This window comes from Ceratotherium simum, chromosome 27 (genome assembly GCF_057802395.1).
Source record: "Ceratotherium simum simum isolate JZ-2026a chromosome 27, ASM5780239v1, whole genome shotgun sequence".
In the NCBI taxonomy this organism is placed as follows: domain Eukaryota; kingdom Metazoa; phylum Chordata; class Mammalia; order Perissodactyla; family Rhinocerotidae; genus Ceratotherium; species Ceratotherium simum.
The window spans coordinates 19,555,522-19,579,215 of NC_141926.1; the positions used below are offsets into that span (position 1 = coordinate 19,555,522).

General features: G+C 39.9%; 1 pseudogene; it reads right to left on the reverse strand.

Moving 5' to 3' along the window:
• Window positions 1-8,922: 8,922 nt before the first annotated feature.
• Window positions 8,923-22,422, reverse strand: LOC147913442 (uncharacterized; annotated as a pseudogene).
• Window positions 22,423-23,694: the final 1,272 nt, after the last annotated feature.

Sequence of the window (23,694 nt, forward strand, 5' to 3'; positions counted from 1 at the left end):
ATACTGAGGTTTACCTTTTCCTTTCTCTAAAGGATAAAACAACTTATGTTGTTCACAATAAAAATTTTACACAGAAACAGACCTCCCCCCCCGTCCTTCCCAGATGTAACACTTTGATGTTTTTTCTCCTTGCAGTCCTTTTTCTATATGTATAAACATATATGTACAAATACAAATGTAATCTTTTAAAAACAAATAGGATGGTACTAGTTGTTTCCATTTTTCGCTGTTTTAAACAGTGCAGTAAACATCCTTGTGCAAAATGGCAAGTGTTTACTGGATAGATAGGTAGATAAACTGAGTATTTACTAAGTTAACTGAATATCTCCTACACACTGGCCATTGTGCTAAGCCTTTCACATGGAGCCTATTATTTAATTCTCACAACAACCTGTTGAGAAGGAGTTTCCATTTTGTAAACGAGGAAACTGAGAGCATAGAGCTGGCAAGCAGCAAAGCTGGAATTCGGACCCAGGTGGTTTCACTCACCTGCTCTTATGTACTCTACACTGCCTCATGTGTAGGAATTTTGTAGGAAGAGATATCTGGTAGTGGAATTACTGACAGATGCTACCAGATGCTAGCCTCCAAAAGGTTTTGCCAAATGACAGTCCCAGCAACAGTGTCTGAGAGTGCCTGTTCCCCTTGCCTTGGGCAAGTCTTGATGACCACTCTTTTAAAAATGTGTTGCCAAAAAATTTCTTCCCATTCCAGTCTGAGCACTTTGCTTTCTGGGCTTGGTACACAGGTTTCATCTGAAGATCTTGTTTCTTCCTTGGGTAGGATCTACTTTTTCCTAGAGTCCAAATCTTCCTGTTCCTTGATTAACTTGCTCGTTGTGCTGGAGTCCATAGTAAGTTCCATCCTAAGAAAAAGTGTCTGAGGTGAGCTCTCGAGTGCCTAAGTGGCTTTGTTTTGCAACAGACGTTTGGTCAACAGTTTGGCTAGATATAGAACTCTAGATTAAAAATAAGACTTTGAAAGCAACTCAGTTATCTTCTAGCTTCTGATGTTGCTAATGAGAAATCTGATACCGATCTGGTTTTGTTCCTTTTTATATATAACCTGTTCTCTGCAAACCTGCCTTTCTCCTCACCTCCCACCCTGCCACACACACGTGCGCGTGCACACACACACACACACGACACTTTTAGGGCTTTCTTATTCTTGGTGTTATAAAGTGCTAAAATTTCATATCTGTATCTAGGTCTTGAATCAGTTATTCTCCTTGGTACTTTTAGTTTTGACATCCCTTTTGAGCTCTAGGAAATTTTTCTTTTTTTAAATTTTATTCATCTTTCCCTTCTCTGTTTTTCTAACACCTTTTAGTTGGATTTTGGATCTTCTGTATTGGTCTTCTGTATTTTTCTCCTCTCGTTTTTCTTGCATTTATATTCTAATCTTTTCAATTAAACTTCTTTTTATCTTAAGCACATTTTTTATTCAGTCAGGAGGATTGACCTTGAGCTAACATCTTTGCCAGTCTTCCTCTATGTTGTATGTGGGACGCCACCACAGCATGGCTTGACGAGTGGTGTGTAGGTTGGCACGCAGGATCCGAACTCGCAAACCCCGGGCTGTTGAAGCGGAGCACGCGAACTTAACCAGTACACCACTGGACCGGCCCTGCATGTCAAGCATATTTTAATTTCTGAAAGCTCTTTCTTCTGCGTATTGGTAGCATCCTGTTCATGTTTAACAGAGACAGTGTATCTCTGTGAATGTTTCTGAAGATACTAATAGAGTTATATGCATTCATTTGTTCATTTATTCATTTATTTCCTGGTACCTGAGTTATCTCTTTCCTCTAGTGACAGATTTTTTGCTTATATCAGTCTTTCATGTTTCAGACTTTTTTTCAAATTAGTGATTGAAAAACAGTGACTGTTGGTTTTTATAGTCGAAGATGTGCCTGTCAGGAGCTTGAGTGGCAGCTCTGTGGTACTGGTAAGGTTTGGCTTCTCTAAAAAGAGTAGGTGAGGCTGGCTGTTCTGATGGCGATTTTCTAAATGCTGGAAGGAAGAGATCTTCAGTCTTGGCAACTGATTTCCACACTCACTGCCCTCGTTATCCCCAGATAGTTCTTTCACTTATTTTGAGATCCCTCCAATATTTGGCCTGAGGGCAAATACCTGGATTCAGGCCCTTGTGTATTTGGAGATAGGGGATACAGGTAGAAGTCAACTGGTTTGTATCTGGACCTTTAATTAACCCCTTTCTTTTTTAGCCCCTCTCTGCTTCTGTCTTCTGCCATCTCTGAGCTTCTCCAGGTTCCAGCTGGGCAGGTGGGCTCCCTGCTCTGATGGACTCTCTCCACATGTATTCTAGGTGGTGACATCCTCTACTGTTGGATTAGTCGTTCACTTTCCGTGTTTTAGAAATTGGTCAGAATTTCTTATCTGCTCCTGATTTCCTTTCCCATTCCTTTTTTTGTTTGTGAATTTATACTTTGAAATGTTTTTCTTTAAAAAAATTATGAAATATTTTGAGCATACAGAAAAGTACAGAAAATAATTTAGCAAACCCCTATTTGAGTGGACATGATTCATGCTTTTTGGGCACCTAATACTGCTTGAACACCCAATGTTGTGACTTCCCACCTCATGGATCTTATCTCGCCAAGCAGAAGAGTGAAACAATTTCCTGACTTTCCTTGCAGCTAGGGCTCAGACAGGGATCCCAGGTGCACCAATTAGACACACCTGTGTGAAGTTTGGAAGCAACATTGAAGACAGAATGGCACATGGGATCCATTTTGTTGAGGGGAGCAGTGACATGTGGCTTTCAAGGCAGCAGTAGCGGAGGTCCCATGTCCTGGTTTTTCAGCATTTTGTCCCAGCAGCTGCTCTGTGGTGTAATAATGGGCATTTTTTAGAGCCGTGCTGCCTGATCTCTGAGCCTGAGGCTTGCAAGCCATTCCTTTTTTGCTTAAACTAGCTAGAGCAGATCTTGTTGTTTGCAACCAAGAATGTTGACACATATAGCCACTACCCAAATTTAACCATTGTTAACCTTTTCCCTTATTTACTTCAGATCCTTTTGTTTTTAAATAAGAAAAAGGAACCAACAATGTTGATTTATAGCTACTACCCAAATTTAACCACTGTTAACCTTTTCCCTTAGTTACTTCAGATCCTTTTGTTTTTAAATAAAGAAAAAGCTACCTATCCATTGAAAGTCTTCCTTGTGTCATTTCCTTCCAAGAAGAACCACTATCCTGTTTGTGCATATCCTTACCCTTCATGATTTATAATGTATAGTATGCTGTATGTTTTAATACTAAACATAATTGGTTTTATGATACATATTCTTTTGCATTTTTCTTTTATTGCTCAGCATTATGTTTTCACACTTAGCGTGTTGATACATGTAGAGCCTAGTATCCATGCAGAGTTGGTTGATAAACGTAGGGCTCTATAGTATTCATACACCATGTATTGTATGATTAATCCCATGATTAATTTGTTCTCTCATTGATGACCAGTGAGGATGATCTTGACCTCTTAATATTACAGACACTACTGTGGAAAATATTCTTATGTATGTGTTTTTGTGTACACATTTGACAGTATCTCTAGGGTATGCACCTAGAAGTGGAACACTGCATCTTCAACTTTACTGAATATTGTTAGTCACCACAATAGTTGTACCAGTTTACTCCCTATCAGCAGTGGGATAGTTCCTGTTTCTCCACTCCCTCACGCTTATCATTGTCAGACATTCAAATATTTGGTCAGTTGGATATGCGTGATCCTATCTCATTTAATTTAATTTGTTTAATACCGAGCATATAGCCACAATGAGCATCTCTTCATTTGTTTATTATCCAATAAGATTTCTTATGTGAGTTACCAGTTTACAACCTTTGTGCATTTTTTATTGGGTCTTTGGTCCTTTTATATTAATAGGAGTTATTTATATATTCAGAAAGTTAAACCTTTGTTACTGCAAGTATCTTCTCTGGTCTGGCTTTTTGACTTTGTTTATGCTGTCTTTAATTTTAATGTGGTGAAAATTATCCATCTTTTCCTTTATGATTTATATTTGTTTTAAGAAATTTAAGAAAGCCTTTCCTAACTTGAAGTTATAAGGTATACACACACACACACACACACACACACACACACACACACCTGATATTGCTTTTCATATCCAATTGTATAATTTATTCGAAGTTTAATTTGGGTTGTAGAGTGAAGGAAGGGATCTTATTTTAAACCATCCCCTCCCCCACATGGATAGTCAGTTATCTGGACCATTTATTGTCTCCCTACTCTTAGTGGTTATGCCACACTGTTATATATCAGATTCCTTTAAATGCCGGGGTTGGCTTCACTGGTCCATTTGTTTCTTCCTGTACCACTGCCACAAAGTTTTAATCATTACGGCTTTATAACATGTTTTGATTTCTGGTCTGGTGAGTCCTTCCTTATTCTTCTTTTTCAAAATTTGTCATGGTTATTGTAGGATCAGCTTGTCAACTTCTGACTGACTTGTCTTAGAATCTGTTCTTCTGATACTGATATTTCTACATGAGGTTTTTGGGTTAGTGGTGAATATTTTTCCATTCCTTTCACCTTTTCATGTCGTTATATTTTAGATGTTCTCTTTAAAAAAGCATATAGGAGTCTTTTTTTTGTGTGTGTGTGTGTGAGGAAGATTGGCCCTGAGCTAACATCTGCCAATCCTCCTCTTTTTGCTGAGGGAGACGGGCACTGACATCCATCCATACCCATCTTCCTCCACTCTACGTGGGACGCCGCCACAGCATGGCCTGACAAGCGGCACGTTGGTGCGCATCCGGGATCCGAACCAGCGGACCCCGGGTTGCCACAGCGGAGCGCGCCCAGTTAACCGCTTGCGCCACCACGCTGGCCCCAGGAATCTTTTTTTTTCCTTAAACTCATTCTCTTAGAATGATTGTGGATTTGATAATTTTCCTTGTAATTAAATCAGTATTTGATAATTATATTTTGAGACTGTTTTGTTAGCGCTGTGTATTCTGGTTTGGGATTTTTATAACTTGCTGGTGAATTGTTTCTTTTTATCATTAAATACGGATCCTTTCCCTAAAAGTGATTTTTTCCATCTTAATCTGGTTTCCTTAATCTATTTTTTCTTTAATCTGGTTCTGTTATTACACTAAGTTTTTGTTAGTATTTACCTGGTATATATTTTTCTATCCCCTTACTTCCAACTTTTTTATGTCATTATGTTTTAAGTCTGTCTTTTGTAAACAGCATAAAACTGTTATTTTCTTTTTAATCCAGTCTTGGAACTATTCTTTTATGATAGGTAAGTTTTAATTCATATACACTTTACTGTGATTACCATTTCTTTGCATTTTTTTCTCCTTTCTTGCCATATAGTGGATTGATCCAGTCTTCCTTATTTTCTCTTCCTTTTTACTTTCCATTTTAGAAGTTACACATTCTGTTTCTATTCCTTCAGTATATAATATTCTATTTATAGACATACCATTATTTAATCAGTCCCCTGTTGATGGTTGATTTTTAATTTTTGCTATTAAAATAATATATCAATTAGTCATGTACATATGATCCTACATGTGAGCTAGTAGATCTGTGATATAAATTCTTATAGGTGATCCCATAGATCAAAGAGTATGTGTATTTTAAGTTTTCATAAATGTAGATAACATCTTTTTAAAGATAAATTTATCCACTAAGAAGATTTTAGATTTATACATGTTTAAATATATTAAAAGAAAGGAAAATATTTGAGGCTACTACTGCAAGTTTATTTCTAAGGATTTCAAAGTTGGGTATTATTATGTCAGCCTGCCTGTAGAGAGAAAAATACTGAGGACAAATTTTCATATATATATTTTTAATAATGGAATTTCTTCAAATGGATATGGAGACTGCCTTCTTGATCTGCAGAATTTAGGAAAAGCCAAATTGATGTTTGAGCTGTCTGTAATGAGTCCATGCAAGTCAACTTGAAAAACAGTCCCTCAAATAGACACACATATGCCAGGTACAGATAGTCTCCAACAGCAGAACAAGCTGTATTTCCAAAGTCAGTGGAGACTTGGATACATTTTCCCATTCCACTTAAGCGACTGTGAGCAAGACCTTAGCTCAGTGGAATACAGAAAAGTTTAAAATGATTCTTTCTTTCCTACAGGAGCTCATGATCTAGAAGAGAGGACAACATGTACACAAATAACAAATGTGGGGCACAATGTGAAGCACTTTTATAGGAGAGCTACAAACTGTACTTCGGGAGGACTGAGGAGAAAGATCACTTCTGGGTGAAACCCTTTTCAGAGTTCTTTTCCTATGTGCTGGGCATGGGCTAAGGGAACAGCAATTATTGAGCTGTCAGCATTCGGGAAAGGGTAGGATTTTCCTAAGTGGAGACTGGGTATGATGATTGTTGAAGCCTTGGCAGCACAGGGGTGAAAGGGCAAGATAGGATGGCAGTGACATCTCGTGACTGTTTCACTGGTCAACCCAGTCTTCGCAAGGCAGGAACTGGCACCCAATCCTTTCTCACTGACCTTCCCTTACTACTGTTCCAAGCAGCAGCTGATAGTTTGGGCCTAGATAGGGCAAGGTCATTCGTTGGTTGCAGCTGGTGGTAGAACACAGGGCAACTGGGTTCAGTGGGTGACTTTAAAGTCAGGAGGATTTTATTGAGATGGCTAGGATGTTTTTGGTGGGGAGGGATGATGGGACTTGAAATTTAATTGCTGCTTATTTCCCAAAGATATCAATGACAGAGCATCTCATCACTCAGCCCATGTTGCAGAACCTCTCAATACACAGAGAGAATGGTGTGGAAACAGACAGTAGCTCTGTGTGTTGCAGGATTTCTGCTGAGCACCATTCGTCGTTGCCACATGAATAGTAGCACTGGGTATAAACCCGTTTCTCAGTTGGTTTATGAAGCACTTGCATCTGATCTCTTGGTTAGCCTGGTAAAAGGAAGTTTCCTTAGCTCCGTTACAGAACCAGAATCTCTGGGAGTGGGAGCCTGGGAACCTGCACCTTGACGTGTTCCCATGTTTCCCATGCTGCCCTAGCTCTTCAGTTACATGTAGAACTTTTCAGTCATTTGTTGGCTATCATGAAATTTTATTTACCAAAAATCACCTCTTTGAGCCTGTCGATATAGTTAAAGTGAAATATTCACTGTATTTAAATTTTTTTCTGTTCTTACAACTAGACTTGGAAGACTAATGCTGTGATTAAGCCAGTAAACATTTGAGTGGGATACGAGTATGCAAGTTGGTGGATCGGCCCTCAAGAGAATCATGTCCTCTAGTGCAGTCATTCACACACCGAACTAATTATGATCCAGTGCATTAAGTGCTAGTGAACTGGGAGACCCCCGCGTGCTGCAGAGAAGGGTGGAAAAGTGACTGAAGATAGAGAAGACACCATTGGGATGACATCTGGGAAATCCACCTCAAAAAAATCCATTACTTAACTGATTAGGAATATATGTGTTAGCCAGGTGAAGACTAATACTGGAACACTTAGATTTGTTAAAACACGATAGAAACAGAAAAAAAAAAAACCTTGATGTGAACATTAATTCTTTATCCTTATTGCTATGAGAGAATCTGAAATCCAAAGTGGGAAGCTGAACTCTTATCAGCAAGTTTTACCTGGTGGTTTCAGTGTTTTCTAGTCATTATTAGTGGAGAACCACATAATGGGTCAGCTTTCTTTAAGTCAGCTTCCCATTTATGGACTCTTTTTATTAATTTTCTTCAAGCTCCTTTTTCTCTTCAAGTTCTCCCGATTTCTTTGAGGTACTGGTCATCTGTTTTCGGAAAAATACTCATGTTCCATGTTTTCTATATATTCTTCAATCCCCAGACTTCACTTTTTTCCCCTTTACTCTGTTTTTTTTTTTCCCTTTATTTTTTAGCTGCTGGATCTTCCTAGCTGCTGACAGTGACTAGGAAAGGCCTGGTTTCTAACTCAGCAAGTTTCTGGGGAAGTGGGTCCGATCCCAGACAACCCTCTTGACCTTCAATTTTTTTTTAAAGAAACCATGTCCAGCATGATTTAGTGCTTCATTCAATTCAGTATTCTGCACACAAATTGGGTTCCTTTTACTTTCTCCATCTACCACAGAACCCACTTTCATTTCAACCACCCTTAGTTTGTCACTTCAAAACACACACACACACACATACACTTCCTTGCTACTTACCCCTTCCTCCAATCCAAACGCACACCCAGTCCTACTCATGTTCCAGGAAGTTTTGGAATGACTGAATATATTGGTCAGGAGGACTCCATCTAAGACCAAGGGATCAGGACCTAGAGCCTAGGAGGGTCGGGCATCAGAGAGACCCCAGCGCCCGGGCAGTATCTAGGTTCTCCGGGTTGTCGTCATGGGATTGTGGTTAGATTGGAGCTAATGTGTCCGTGGGAAGATCTGCTATGGTAGATCATTTGATTTAGATGACTGAAATTTAAAAGTTTTCATGCTCGTGTTGTAACACTTAATACATAATAGCTTTTGTGCTCTTTAAATGCACGGTTTCATTTAAGCCTACTACCCTTATGAAATATATTCATTATTTTACTGATGAGGAAACTGAAGGTTAGAGAGATTAAGTAACTTGCCTAAGTGTCATGTAGTGTAGTCTAGTGCTCTTCAAATAAGGCATTTCACAGCACAGTTTTTCTTAAACTGCCTTTTTGATGCTCATAGCTTTTCATGGTAACAGCAGGAAGATGAGTTTATTCCAGGCCTAATATTCTGGGACTTTGTGGCTGTGGGCGGCAAGCAGGGTTTGAAGAATTGGGACTCAAAACAAGGACTCCTTTTGTAGATAAACAGTGCAGATAAAACGAATAGTCGGAAGAAACACCCTTGAATGTGATGTACCTACATGGGGGCTCCATGGAGCCAAATGTTCATTCCAAGGGTCAAGAGGAGAAATTTATCTTGGCAGCACACACAACTGCCAAGAAATGGAGGCTAGGCCAAGGGGATGCCCTCAGATGAGAATACTGTGTCCTAGGAGTCAGGAATGTTCCCCTTAGTATTCTCATAATTTTTTCCCATTGTCTTTTTTTGTGTAAATAACTTCTGAAATTACAGTTTGTACTTTGCAAAAGAAAAAAATCCATAACAAAAAATTATTTTAAATCAACTAAAGACTCAAGAGATTTATTTGGTTACAGTGTATAACTATTCAACAAAATGTTGAAAAGAGTTGCTAATACAATTATACATTAAATATGCTAATAATTACAATTGGCTATTTATTTGTGAGTGATATAGTTAATTATGGAGAAAAACTGCATAGAAATCCAAACCTTAAAAATTCTGCAAATCAAATCATTAGCTTTTCTCTTCTCTAACAAAGTGGGGAGACTAGTTCCTGGCTTAATTTCACTATAACATTTATGTAGCACTTTATATTTTACAAAATAATTCTCTTATCTCATGAAGGCCTCACACCAACCTTGTAAAGCATTAGCCCCATTCTGTGGACTTAGAGACTCTCAGAGAGGAAAAGCGGATTCTCTGACCCCAAGACATTATTATGTGTTTAAGCTATTGAACTTGAACGTAGATTTGGGACTTAAATTTCAAATATGAAAGTTTTGACTAAATCTTTGCATCTTGTAGGGAAAGGACAGGAGTTAGCTCTCAGACGTCATTTACCATGCAAGTAGTTAAAAATCTTTCATTTTTAAAAAACAAATTCATTCCATATCCTTTCAATTTCCCCTTAATATTCAAATAAAAGTTTTAATTTTAGACTAAAGTTGTCTCAATAGAAAATTGTTACATGTGGGAAAATACCAATTTCTAAGTCTTTTAAAAAATGTTGCCAGGCAATCCATGATGTAAGTGGAGGACAGTAGACCTTGTAATTTTTAACTACAAAGATATTCTAGAAATTTATTTCAGAATGTGTTTAGTCCATATTTCTTCATTATTAAAAGTGCTTATGAACAGTTATAATGAACAAACCATAACTTTGAATTAAAAATGACATGAATACATTTTCCATTAAAGATAAAAACAAAGATGTGGGCTTGAAGATTAAAGTAAAAATATTTGCATTCAGAATACTGCTGATAAATCTTTTAAATGACCTTACACTTAAAACTTAATTTAAGGTGGAACATCCCAGTGACCAGATTATGATTAACAAATTAAAAAAATAATAAAGACTGAAGTCTAAGTTTATCCAACAGGGTGACTCATGCTTCTTTGTCATCCTCCCACTGCAGCAGTCTGTTCCATGTGAATGTTAGTAACAGGCATCATACCCTGTTAATGCTAACATGTAGGAGTCAGTGCGAGGTAAAAACCCCTATCACGATTAGCATTAACAGCATACAGCCTACAGCGAGCCTCCAGCATTCAGAGGATGAGGCATAAAGAATTTAACCACTGATTTCCCCTTCCTGGTTTGCGCCACCTGTAAGAGAGAGAGAAATGGTTGTGTATGCACAGGCAGTTATAAAGTTGGAGTGATAGAATGTAAATCTGAAGGCAAAAATCATCTTCATTCTCTTTTTAAAGGAAAGAGCTCATTAAATCCTAGGAAGGAATTGGTTGAAAAGAGTAGAGAAATTGGCAATTAAAAGATGATAGTCTTTTCACCTTTACGTGTATTTGAAGACTATTTTTAAATTTATGCTTTAAATTCTATTCTGTAGTTCTGAATTATTTACACATATGTATCATCTTCTTTAAGACAAAAACAGAACCACGCTTCAGAGTCCCCAAATGCTAAAATGCAAAGGGGGGATCTTGAGTTCTGACACACTACTCTCTTTTCTGATTTATATCTCACCTGGGAATCAGACAATTTAAGTAAAAGGCCAAAATATTCAAAATAGTACTTTATGATTGATGAAAATTAAAACTGAAAGGTCGAGTTTGGGCTAGTTCTTCATTCTGTAATAAAAGTTGAGGTTTTACCTTAATTTTTTCAGGAGCTATGATACAGGCAACGGAGGTCTCGCCCACAAATGAATCCGTCATGAAATGTCCCCGTCTCTGCTATTTAGAGATTCTCTGGGGAAAGCATTACCCAGTGGCTTTGGTTTTGATCTACGTAAGGGAAGTATGACTTAAAGAGTGCTGTGTCTCAAACTGCTTGTCTTAGCAAAGAGTGGATCAAAAAAAGCAAAAGATGAATTTGCTACTTCCTGTTAGAGTCTGATTTTACTCTCTCAGATAAAGTGACATTTCTCCCACAGCTTCTGGTTTCAGTGTTACTACAGCAGAACCTAGAAGTTAGAGTACCATTCAAGTGTGTGGTCTCCTCCAGTGCAAGAGGGGAATCACCTTCTCTTTTATTTAATCATGAAACCAGCTAGATGTAAAATTGTGATTAAGTTCAAAAGAAGTGTATAAAGTTAAAAATTCCCCAATGAATATGTTTTGACAGGGCAGAACATGGTGGTTTGGAAATTTCCAGACCAAGGAAATATATCATTCTTACTGATAGTAATTTTTTTTTTAACTTTGCTGTTTTCTGAGATGAATTAGTTCAATGATGAAGAGCTTTGAAGTAAATGATGTCAATTCAGGATTTTTTTCATTTTACAGATTTTCAGTCAATAAAGATGATAAAAATAAAGTTTTTTTTTTTTTTTCCCTTCCACAGTGCCTTGGACACAGTAAATGCTCAATAAATACACTTTACTATCCTAATGTTAGTTCCTCCTCAACCAGAATAATTCAACCTTCTCTTAAAGAGCTATGTCTAATTCACATTTAAGGTGAATTGCTTGCATACAATTCTACCCATAAATTTTACTCCTGTTCTTTAAAGGTGACATCTCAGCACAGGTATTAAAAGAAATGCATTTAATATAATAACTGGATTTTTTCTCTTTCATCTTTTTTCACAAATTGCCCAATTAGAGTGCTTAGAAAAGTGACGAATGTTCCTCACAGTATTATACTATATTAAAAATTCTAACAGCTTTTATTTTTTATTGGTTCAAACTCTAAAGGTATGCTGAAATAAAAAGCATCACACAGGTGCACATTCATTCTCAATGTTTTATCTAGACAAGACTTCTCAGGCACAAAGAATTCCATGATGAATTCCTAAAACTGCAGAGAAGAGCAGTTTGTCTAAATATACTACACAATCTTAAATCTCACTTAAAAACATAATGAGAGATGAACAACATAAACCCCAGTAAACAGAATAAAGGAGAAATATCCCAGAATAGTTTTTTAAGAAGTATATTCAGTAGACTATTAGACGTTAGAATGACTAGACGATCATTCCGCTGTTTGAGTGGCAGCTGTGCTCACTTGCAGTGGTTTTGACTGGGCTTGCAAGGAGCACCCAAGTTAACCAACAGAACTGCTGTGTGTCTGACTGGAAATTAGTGATCACAGACCACCCAATGCCTTGGGCACAGGAGGATGTCATGAGGTAATAAGAAATGAAATGGCTCTTTCTGGAATCAGTATAGCCACCCAGCTTGGCAGAGTGGCAGCAGAATTAGACACAAGTACAGACCTAGCCATCAACAGTGACAGCTGCTAACCATTTGATTAGAATGTAACAAGCATAATTTGCAATACAAGAGAAATTTATATGGATTATACAATATAAATTAGAGTGGGGGGTCTTGACTAGGGTACTTCTAAAGACATGCTTCAAACCCCCTCCACAATACTTTTAGGCCCACAACACGAAATATCCATTGTCAATATAAGCTTTACTATAGCACAGTTTTTTTCAGTAGCTGAGGATAGGTTCCAAGGTAAATCTGGTACTTGAAGGAATTTGTTACTCAGTAATTGAGTGTCAAAACCATTCCTTCTCACCTTGGATAAAAATATACCAAGATGAAGCACTAGATATATACTAGATAAATAATAATACCAGCTATCTTTCATTATATGGCAGGCCTGTTCTTCCTCTGGTAGTGAGAACTGAAGGCAGCACTCTGGGAAAATTTTCCTTAAACTATGCTTTTCTGAAGGATGATTTTTTTTTTTGAGGGGGGCCATATAATTTATTTATTTATTTATTTATTTTTTTAAAGATTTTATTTATTTATTTTTTCCCCCCAAATCCCCAGTAGATAGTTGTATGTCATAGCTGCACATTCTTCTAGTTGCTGTATGTGGGACGCAGCCTCAGCGTGGCCGGAGAAGCGGTGTGTCAGTGCGCGCCCGGGATCCGAACCTGGGCCGCCAGCAGCAGAGTGCACGCACTTAACCACTAAGCCACGGGGCCGGCCCCATATAATTTAAATATATCCTTTTATTCTTACTTTATTGATTTGCCAAGAAAGATGATATCAGCTATATATTCAGAGCTTGTCCTAAGTTTGTCACTAAGGATCTCTTTTCATATATGAATCATAAGTTATATCCTTCTACAATTTTATATTTCTCTATATTTTCTTATTTTGCTGCTTATTCTCAGCACCAGCTCCTTAATATCTGCATACTAAAAGAACTGCATGCCATAAAGTTTTCTTTAAAAAAGAGTCACAATGGTTGAATTTCATAACCAAGCCATCATGAGATAGCCCTGACTTTATTCATCCTGAAATGTACAAATATTTGGAAACTATTAATTTGTTGTTACAAAGTGAATGTATACTTATTTCTGCTGAAAGTCATGATCCTGTATTGATATAGCAATATAAATTCCTGCCCCAAAGCCATTTTAATAAGTGAAAAGTAATGTAATTATGCTTTTGAAAATGAAGATGATTAAGTTTAGATAATTTCCTTTAAATGTTTCCCCATTTTTATTTAATCTTCTTGTGTACCAGTCAAAAACATAATCATTAAAATGGAATTCAATGTTGATTTCTATTTGGATCCATTCACTAAAAGCAACTAGTGTTAGTTGCATAAGAAAGCAGCATCTGGCTTTTCCACCAGAACTTATTCTGATTCCCTATATTCTGAAGTTGCTGTTTTGGTTTACGTCATGAGAGTAAGCAGTGAAGATGAACGCAGGGATGTACAAATCAAGATCCTGAGACAATTTGGACCTGTCATAGGTAATCTTTGGAATAACAATTCCTTGATTACTTTTTGACCTAAGATCAAAAGATGAAGGTGGCTGCAAACATGATGCCCCAAGGTCCTGCCCCTCTGAAAATTCTACATTTGTTATAATGCTTCCCTTCCCTTCCACTTAGTCTGAATTTCTTACCATTAGAACCATCTCCTTTTGGTGGGAGAACCAAGATGGCAGGTGAGGTTTCAGGTAAACTGTTCTTGAAACGCAAATAAGTTATTTGGAGAAGGAGGAAAAGGATGGGGTTGAAGCCTCTCTCACTGACACTTCAACTTAGGCTTGTTTATTAGGTAAGTTAGCTAGTCATCTCTGAAACCAGAGATCAAGGACTGAGGAGAGAGGAGCCCCAGGGGGGTAAGTTTTAATGGGGATAACGAGTGATTTAGAGGAAAGATGAGGATGTACCCAAAATAGTTTGAGAACTCATCCATTTCATGTCCAGCATAGAACACCCACAAAATAAGTATTTAAAACAGCATCACCTGAGTTTTAGTTCGGCCCTCTGTGTTTGAACCTCTCTACATGCTATAAAACCTCATACGAAATGTTTAATTTCTCAGTAATTCTTCATAAAGACCTTTAATATTCCGTGCCAAAAAGAAATATTCAAGGGACTGGTTTTCTAAAGTGTGTTTATGCTCATGAAGTTTTTTATCACATGTTTTCTATAGAGTATTATTCTGTCACATCTCACAACTGATTTTAAAGGTAAGTCAACTCCTGAGCTGTCAGGAAATGGGGCAAAGAGGAATACGTTTCCTCTTGAATTCACATGAGTTCTGTCATCAAAAAGGGATTGACAGTGTGACCTGCTACTGACTGAGGTGGTAACTAACTGGGATCACATCTCCAAAAGCACACAAATGCATCTTCTACAAGTAAAATGGATTCTTCCATAGCAATAACCCATCTCCTGATCTCCTGGTGAAGAATAAGATTACTTTCCATATCATTAACTTTACATTTAAGAAAAACTCCCTGTATAAGCCATTGCTGGGAAAAAAATTAAGAACTCACCATGTCATGATATTTTCTTTCATTTACTTCCACAAAAATCTAATATCCCTTCTCTTGATCTAATTGAGAATTCTTTAATGAAAATACCTATTATTTCTAAATTAAGAGCTCCTTATTGAAAAGACTGGTTTGCACGTGGAACAGCTCTAATACAACATACCTTTCTGTATTCTGAAATTCAGAAAATGGGTGTTTTTAAAGATATATGCCAGGAATGATATTAACACAGAAAACTCAGCGTGACATACTTTTGAACTGTGTCAGAAGACAGCCAATGTGGACACCACAGGATCATTATGGAAACATTATATTGAGTGACCATTTAATTGTGAACGCACAAATGAGAAAGAATATTAGCCTTAGAGGATTATTCTGCTTTTCCCGATTTTAAAACCAGGAAGTTTTTACTGATACAACTTGTGGAACTTATTTACAAGCGAGTAACCTTCCCAATAGTTTTATTATGGACGGTGATTAATACCTTCACTTTTCAGATAAGGATGTGGAAAAAAAACAGGTGAGAAATATTTTCCCCCAGAGTCATTCTGTGGAGTAAGCAGAAGTGGGTGGAGAGCAGCCCGAGTCCAGCTCCCCCTCTTGGACCAGCGCGTGGCAGAAGGGGTGCTTCCTCAACACCCTGACCTCACACTGGCTCAGCTTCAGGCCCCAAATTTTGGGAAAATGTTATCAGACAAACATGGATAAAAACAAAGGATGGGAAGGAGAGAGTTCCAGGGCAGCTGCATTCTACTGCTTTAAATCATGGCCATTCGTTCTTATTTCATATTTACACAAAAGGTTTTCTGTATGCCTAACAACTTAAACTTTTTACTATTTTACTTCCGTAAAAGAATTTTAATAGTTTTCTCTTTTTCATTTATAATTTATTTTTAATATTCTTTCTCCCCACCCCCCACCCCCACCCCCCGCCACATCCCACCTTGGGAAAAAGGAAACGTGATGGCAGTTATCAACTCTGGGGGGCTTTGTTATCCTTTAAGGGTCACCTCTTCTAGGAGACCTCCTCTGTGCACTTGAGTTCACAGTGTTTATTCTCAACACTGAATTTCAATAAAATGCCTCCTTTGGAATTTACTATGTGTAACCTGCTTGTTAGCTATATGTGCAGGGTCCCATATGTCTGGCATCCTAGGAAAAAGTCCTCTTTTCTGTTTCTACAAGCCACAGTTCATTTTTTTCTACTTCTATAGACTGTGATGGTCCCAAGCAAGGAAGAATTTGTGTACTGAGAACTATGTTAGACAAACTAAGTTAGTTCTGGGAACAAAAGGTTTCATTTTGCCTCTTTAAAAGTGAGTTTTCTTATGATGCCACATGTGTGGGATACCCTGTGTTACAAGGCAAAGACCATACTGTTTACTCTGTACACCCCACAGCATTTTCCTCCCTGCCCTAACATACCAAATGAGGGTTATGTGTGGTGCTCCTCAAGGTGCCATCTCTAGACATAACCTCACACATACACTTAGGCCCTAGTAGACCTATTTCCAATTGCTCCTCAAATACGGACTTGCCCACCTTGCCTTCTCTCTCTCGCAGACAGCAAACTCCTGGAGGCTGGGTTCTCTTCAGTTCCTGGTGTGACCCTCCCTTCCCTGAAGGTGGTCGGTCCTCTCTCCATCCTCTCTCAGAGCACCCCTCACAGCGCACAGTGATTACTTCACGTGTCTCTCCTCTAGTGCGGAGGTGTGCCTGAGGGCAGAGACCGGCCAGGTCTTACCTCAGTGCTCGATAATAGCCGACACTCAGGACACTCTCTGAATAAATGCTCGAGATATTCCAAAGGCATTTCTATCTGCACAGTTGGCTTGGATTTGGCACTGGAGTGTTTCAGTAAGATTTAAATAATATGCAGATTCTTGGAGAATTAGTGTAGTAGCAGCTAGTAGATGTGGAAATATATTAATGAGGTTTGTTGGTATTCCAGATTAGTAATGGACAATTTACATTTAGAGGATCCCAGGCTTGGATCTGGGTCCACCAAGTATAATCATTATAGGATAAAGCTGGAGATTACGACTAGAAATAATCATCTGAAGCTGTGGGTAACAATTAGGTTCCATTCTTGTTTTTTAAAACCACATTTGGATGCCATAATCACGTGTTTCCATTGTGTAGGAGCATGTCCTTATGCTTAGGAGATACATGCCCAAGCATTTAGAGGTAAGATGCCAGGTCTGTGTATAGATATAGACAGAGAGACAGAGATGGATAGAGACAGAGAGAAATAAAGAAAATGTGGCCAATGTTAACAATCAGTGAATCTAGGTGAAACGTCCAGGGGTGTTATTGTTCTGTGGTTTTCAACTTGCCTGGGTTCCATTTGTGACTCCTGCAGTGTTACTGGTGTGTAATACTTGGCAATTTAATTAAACTCTTGAAGTCTTAGTTGCTTCTCTAAAAATGGAGATAATGATACAACCTACTCAAAAGGTCATTGTGAAGATGAAGCGATACAATGACTGTAAAGCATTTAGTCTGGGGTGGGCTCATGACCAGGGCTCAGTGGATGTTAGCCAGGTAGTAATGACATCAGTCACAAATACCTGCTGAGTACCTGTGAGTATCTGTACATCTGTCACATGTTGCACTTTTTGTCATTTTAAAAGTACAAGTCCAGATGCATTTACTGCTGTATAATCGAATCATTGTATAAATTAGTGGTTATCGAAAAACAGTACAAACCAAGTCAAAATAATTCTAATCTGTAAGTCATATTTTTCTAACATGTTTTATTAGTTTTTCTTTGGGTTAAGGAGAAAAATGCATTCTGAAACTGGTAAAAACTCTTTAAAACCCAAGCAACTTTTTACCTTGTCAAGAATTTTTAGAGACCATTTTATACATAGATACGTTACTTTCTCACAGTTTTTATATCTCACTTTCCAAATTAGTGTTCCTTGAAATATACAAAATCATAAGTGTATATGTAAATGGTTTCTTGAAATACACAAGATCGTAAATGTATACATTTAGATAAATGTATACATAGTGTAAACACTTGTACAGGGCACCCTCGGGCCGGGCACTAGTTTGACTGTTTGATGTACACTAACTCACTGATTCCTCATAACAACCTTAGGAATAAGTATTGTCATCCTCCCCATTTACACCCGGGGGCACGGGTTTCAGGCAGGTGAAGTAACTTGCTCAAGGTTATTCAACAGTGGGTAGGCACAAGCATCCATGCTCTGAACCACTATGCTGGCCTGCCTGGCGTGGACGAGCAACATGAAGGAGCATAGCATTTTAAGACAACCAGGAACCTACACTGTGTATAGAACATTCTCATTTACGGAGAAATGGCACAAACATCATTTATGTCGTTTCATCTTATCCAAACATCAGCTTCACAATTGCTTTAAATCAGCTGTGTGATATTCTTCACTCATCTTTCCTCCGGCCAGTGCCTTATCCCCATCTACCCGTACATGGGTACTGTTTTTCAGAATCAGCCCAGATATTCACAGTCTGTCTTGAACCACACCACTTGATGGATGTTAAGCCTCTTTTTTTGGCGAGTGTGACCTCGTGTGTAAGGGTGAGAACTGTGCCTTTTGTTCGAAGCATTCTTCCACTTTGCTGAGAGTCTAGGAGTTGTGAGTGAGGATGCCAAACTGCTCGGACACGTGATGTGCTAATCTGAGGATAAATGTGCTTTTGGGAGGTTTTACTCGAGGCCCTGAATATTCTAAGCCCAAAGACAAGATTGATGGACAGAGCTTAAGTGTTTCATGGCAGGTGCAAATTACACAGCAGTGATCAAATTAAAAGTGTTATATTTCCTTGAGAGTCTGAGATAAAAGGGAGATATATATATATATATGTGAAAGATGTAGTCAGTGAAAAGGTGGGATAAAGAGAGGCTTTTAAAATTTTAATATTTTTCCTTGAGAAAAAGTGTTTCACAATTTCTTATTCTATCCAATTTCAGCAAACACGTGACAGTTTTGAAGCCATTAAGATTAGTGAAAGACAAACACACATTCTCCAGTCAATTACACCGGTACTTACTTACTCTGACTCCCTTTGGACATAGAGGATATGAATTCACTGAGTCCAGCCGTGTCTTAAAAGATACATGAAAGTGAAGTGAAGTGGTAGTCACGCTGGAATCATAGAATTTCATTAGTTTAAGGGACTTTACAAATGACTCAGTCCCAGCCACCCATTTTAGAGATGAGAAAAAATGAGGCACATTTGCACAGAGTTGGGACTAGAGACCTGTCATGGTTCTCAGGCTGATGCTCTTTCCACAATACTAGGCTTCTGCACTGTGGGCTGGAGGCCTAACATCAAAGCTATAAAGCTGTTAAAATCAATAGATTCAGTTATGATTCATAGCGAATGACTCACAAAAATGTGGAGATGCCAATTAGTCAAGGACAGAGGTGCTCAGTCTAGGTGCAAGGTAGAGTCCCCACACCACCCTCCACCATTCACGCTATTTAGTCCTACTAGGTTTGGAATAGGGATTATGAACGTCCACCCCGGGAGGGTCATGGCTGAGATTTAAGGAAGCCCAGAGCCCGCTAACATGAATGCAAAATTGTGTGTGAGGATGTACGTTTTTTCTCTTTTAAATTTCTGGGAAAAGCATACATAAGTTCCATTAGATTTAGGTAGGAAAAAAGAGGTCTAAGACCTTTTTTTTTAAAGAATTTGAACTTAAGAGTTTTTAAGAGTTACTCTAAAATGAAAAACCTCCTTTAAAGTGAATGGTAGATCTTCGTCATGACATAAATAGCTGATGAAAAAACTTTTCAAAAGTTAAAATGCAGGGCTTTTTTGGGTGGATTTTTTGATTCACAGAAGGCTGATTTGATGAGATATGAAGAAAGAGGAAAGTTATTAATTTTCCATGTTTGCCATTGTGAAGAATGGCAAAAGTCACAGCATGTTCTAACTAGTTTAAGTATTTATGTTACTGCAACTGAAATATCAAATGCCTAGCAAGTTCTGTTAGCCTTTCCTCTCACTTTTAAGATTCATGAGGGCAGGGCTGTGCTGTCTTGCTCGCTTCTGCCTCCTCTCCAGCATCTAGCATAGTGTCTGGCGCAGACAATGTGATGATGGCCTTCCCATAAAGAGAACGTGGCACTTAGGGATTTTGTTTTTTAAAGACCAGTAAGTCATACTTTTTACACATGATTACTCAGGTAAAAACAAGAGTAGAAGTTTGTGCAAATTCTACACTGTTCTGCCTTGAAACAGTGTAGGGCTCAGCCAGTGCTCAGGTTTCTCTTTCTTAATATGTGTGGTTAGGATGCTCACGGGACCGCGTCTGTGCCAGGGTGAGCTGACCCATGGCGTGAAGGAACTGGCTTATTACAGGCCGTTACAGAGTAGTCCATGCAGCAGAAGTAATTACCAAGTATGCTTTGGTCCTCTGAAAGAAATCAGGGAGGCAGCAAAGTATATTGGAAAGGAGCCTGAACTGAGTCAAAGGCCCCACGGTCTGCACCCCCCATCCCACATCCCACATCCCACATCCCACATCCCACATCCGTGCCTAAAAGCAGGCTTTCCACTAAGGACCTAGTGACCTTACTAGAGAAAACACAAATTCTCTGAGCCACAAGTCCTCACAGGCAAACGGGGATAATGCCACCTACCCTGCCAATTTCCTATCGATTGTCACTATCAAATTAGACAATGCGCAAGAAATTGCCTTGACAACTTTATAGCTCATATTACTGATCACACAGATAAGCAATTACATACTTTATACATATGCATTTTTAAAAGATCAGTGCTAGGATTATTCAAAGTTCAGCTGCCCTGCTTCATTTAGATTATACATTATGTTAAAGCCACATATAAAAAAGGTGCTACTTCTTTAGAGAGATGAGTAGAGATAAGAAGGAGTAACTTTGGCTTTGAAATAGCTACACAAGGTCATGTAAAAAGTATATCTCCACTTGACCTCATCTATTTGACACAAAATATAAGTGAAATTATGAGCATCATTAGATACTACTGGCTTCTTCAAATCACACGGGATCCTGGATCTGCTGTGTGATGTTGGAGAAGTAACTTCACCTCTCTGGGCCTCAGTTCCCTCATTTTTAAGGACTGGATTTTCCCTTGTATCTTCGTCAACTGTCAACTTCAGTATCTCCAGCTTTAATTTTATACATAATCAGCCCAATCTGCCTGCTTTAGATGATACAAAATGTAGAAGACCTGGTCCACCCTTGGGAGCTGTAAAATGTGGAGGACAGACACCCACAGAGGTTTGGTGAGAATAAAGAGAAGCAACGTGCTCTGCCAGAACGCACCCTGGCACAATGGGCGCAAAGAAACAGCAGCTCACCGAACGGTCGCTCAGTCCTCACGTCTATTAAATGAAGACGTTGATATCTGTTAACTTATGATTCTAACTTCTATACCATTAAGGTCTATCAGTAGTTATTTTTTCAAAAGAAAATAGAAAAGACACGTGTTGTGAAGGCAGCCCCCTGTGATCCACCGTGTCCCGCAAGTGTGTTCTGCACACTTCTCGGGCCGCTGCAATAGCTCAGCGCGTCCAGGGCCACGGCACAGGTAAGGACGCCGCGGCCAAGCCCGGCGCCAGGGCTTCCGCGCCCTCCCCGCCCCTCGCCCCTTCCCCGCAGGAATCCACCCCCAGCGCCCCCTGGTCCCGGAAGGTGGCGGAGGGCGCCCCCCGACGGGCGCTCGGCGGCCACGTGCGCGCGCCCCCGCGCCGTGGCCGGCGGGGGCCGGTGGCGGCGCCGCCGCGGCCCGGCTCGTGGCGGAGCGGGGCGGGCGGAGGCCGGGGCAGAGTCGGCGTACCTGCGGGGCCGGGCGGCCTGCGATCGCTCCCGGCGCTGGCGCGCTGCGGCTCGGCTCCGCCGTCTGCTGGCTCCCGGGGCTGCCGGCGGCCCGACGTGGCCGGCCGCGCACAGGAAGCCCGCGCCTGCGAGCGGGCGACCCTTTTATAACCCACTTGTGACTCATAACCGACCAGGCGCCTTTTCTGCAAAACCCCCCGCCTCGCCCCCCTCCCGCCTGTTCTTGGAACCTACGGCTTGAAAAACTTTTTTTCTTTTTAAAGGAAAAGTCGAAAAAGCCCAGCGCCCCGAGGATTGGTGTTTTCCCCTTTCCCTTTCTCGTGGGTCATTGTGTGTGTGTGTGTGTGTGTGTGTGTGTGTGTTTCGCTCGACACACGCCGTGTACTTTCCTGCCCCCGCGCTGCCAGGCTCGGGCTCCAACCTTTGTTCTTCATGAAGAGGAAACGCATTCAAATGACGGCGGCCCAGACGTGTCGCCCCGAGCGTTCCGTCGGCCCGAGGGGAAGTTGCTACTTTTTGCAACTGGGTGGCGGGGATGTCTTGACACAATCCCTGCAGATGAGAAAGAGGAGGGAGCCGGAGAGAAGCAAGGGGGAGACTTTTCCTCCCCCACGGAATCAGCTGGATGCCAGCGGGTCCCTAAGAGAGGAGGAAATGGTCAAGTGACTCCTCCACGTGACCCCTCCCCTCGGTGCCCTTCAGGAGTCAGCGTTTGGACTGGGATGTACACCTCGGATCTGAGTACATTCGTGCCTCGCCTGTTACTCACATCTATACTTGGCGATGCGAGGATATAGGGCTGGAATCTTCTTTAATTTTGGCCTAAAATTCCCTTCTCACCCCCCATCCCACGCCCCAGGATGTATTCCTGGAGCATATAGGACTTCAGTCGTTTTAATTTTGGTTTTATCACTTCCCTCTTTACCCTCCCCCATCCCACCAAAAGGAGGGCGTTTTCCTGGAGCCGGTCATTTGACACATTGGATGGAAATGAATAAAATAGATGTAATAGATGGCACGTGTATACTGCAAGCCTAGTTGAGTAACTCATTCTTGAACTTCAGTTCAATAAACTTTTAGACCTTGAGGAGGAAGAAAGAAATATGAGGGGGAGGGAGGAGGAAGAGGGAAGTCAGGAATGGACTTAGCCTCATCAGCATGTGACTCATGCCTTTTTGTAGATAAGACAGGGCCACTGCTGGTTTCCAGCATGTCTGCTATACTTGGATCTCCATCCCAAGGGCAGAACACATTTTAGAATAGTTTGTATTAAGCCATTGTCAGAAAATTAGTTTCTAGAAACCCTGCCTGTATGTCAGGGCACATTTTCCTTAACTTACAGATGGCCCAGGTTGGTTAAAGAACTTGGGAGCATTTAAAAACTCTCTGTTCTTAAGGCTTATATTTTTCCTCTTCCTTATAATTCAAAAAAGAACGACCAAAATGATAACAAGTAACATTTATAAAGCATGTACTATGTGCCAGGCCCTGTTCTATTTTTTTTTTTTTTTTTTTGCTGAGGAAGATTGGCCCTGAGCTAACATCTGTGCCCATCATCCTCTATTTTGTATATGGGTCCCCGCCACAGCATGGCCTGATGAGTGGTACGTAGGTCTACACCTGGGATCCAGGCCTTCGAACCCCAGGCAGCCAAAGCAGAGCACATGATCATAACCACTATGCCACCTCCACTGGGCTGGCCCCAAGGCCCTGTTCTAAAACTCCTTACATGTATTGACTCTTTCAGTCCTCACTATGATCCTATGAGGGAGGGACACTGAGGCACAGAGAGATGAAGCACTTTGCCTTAGGTCATAGTAAGAAGTCAAGCTGAGA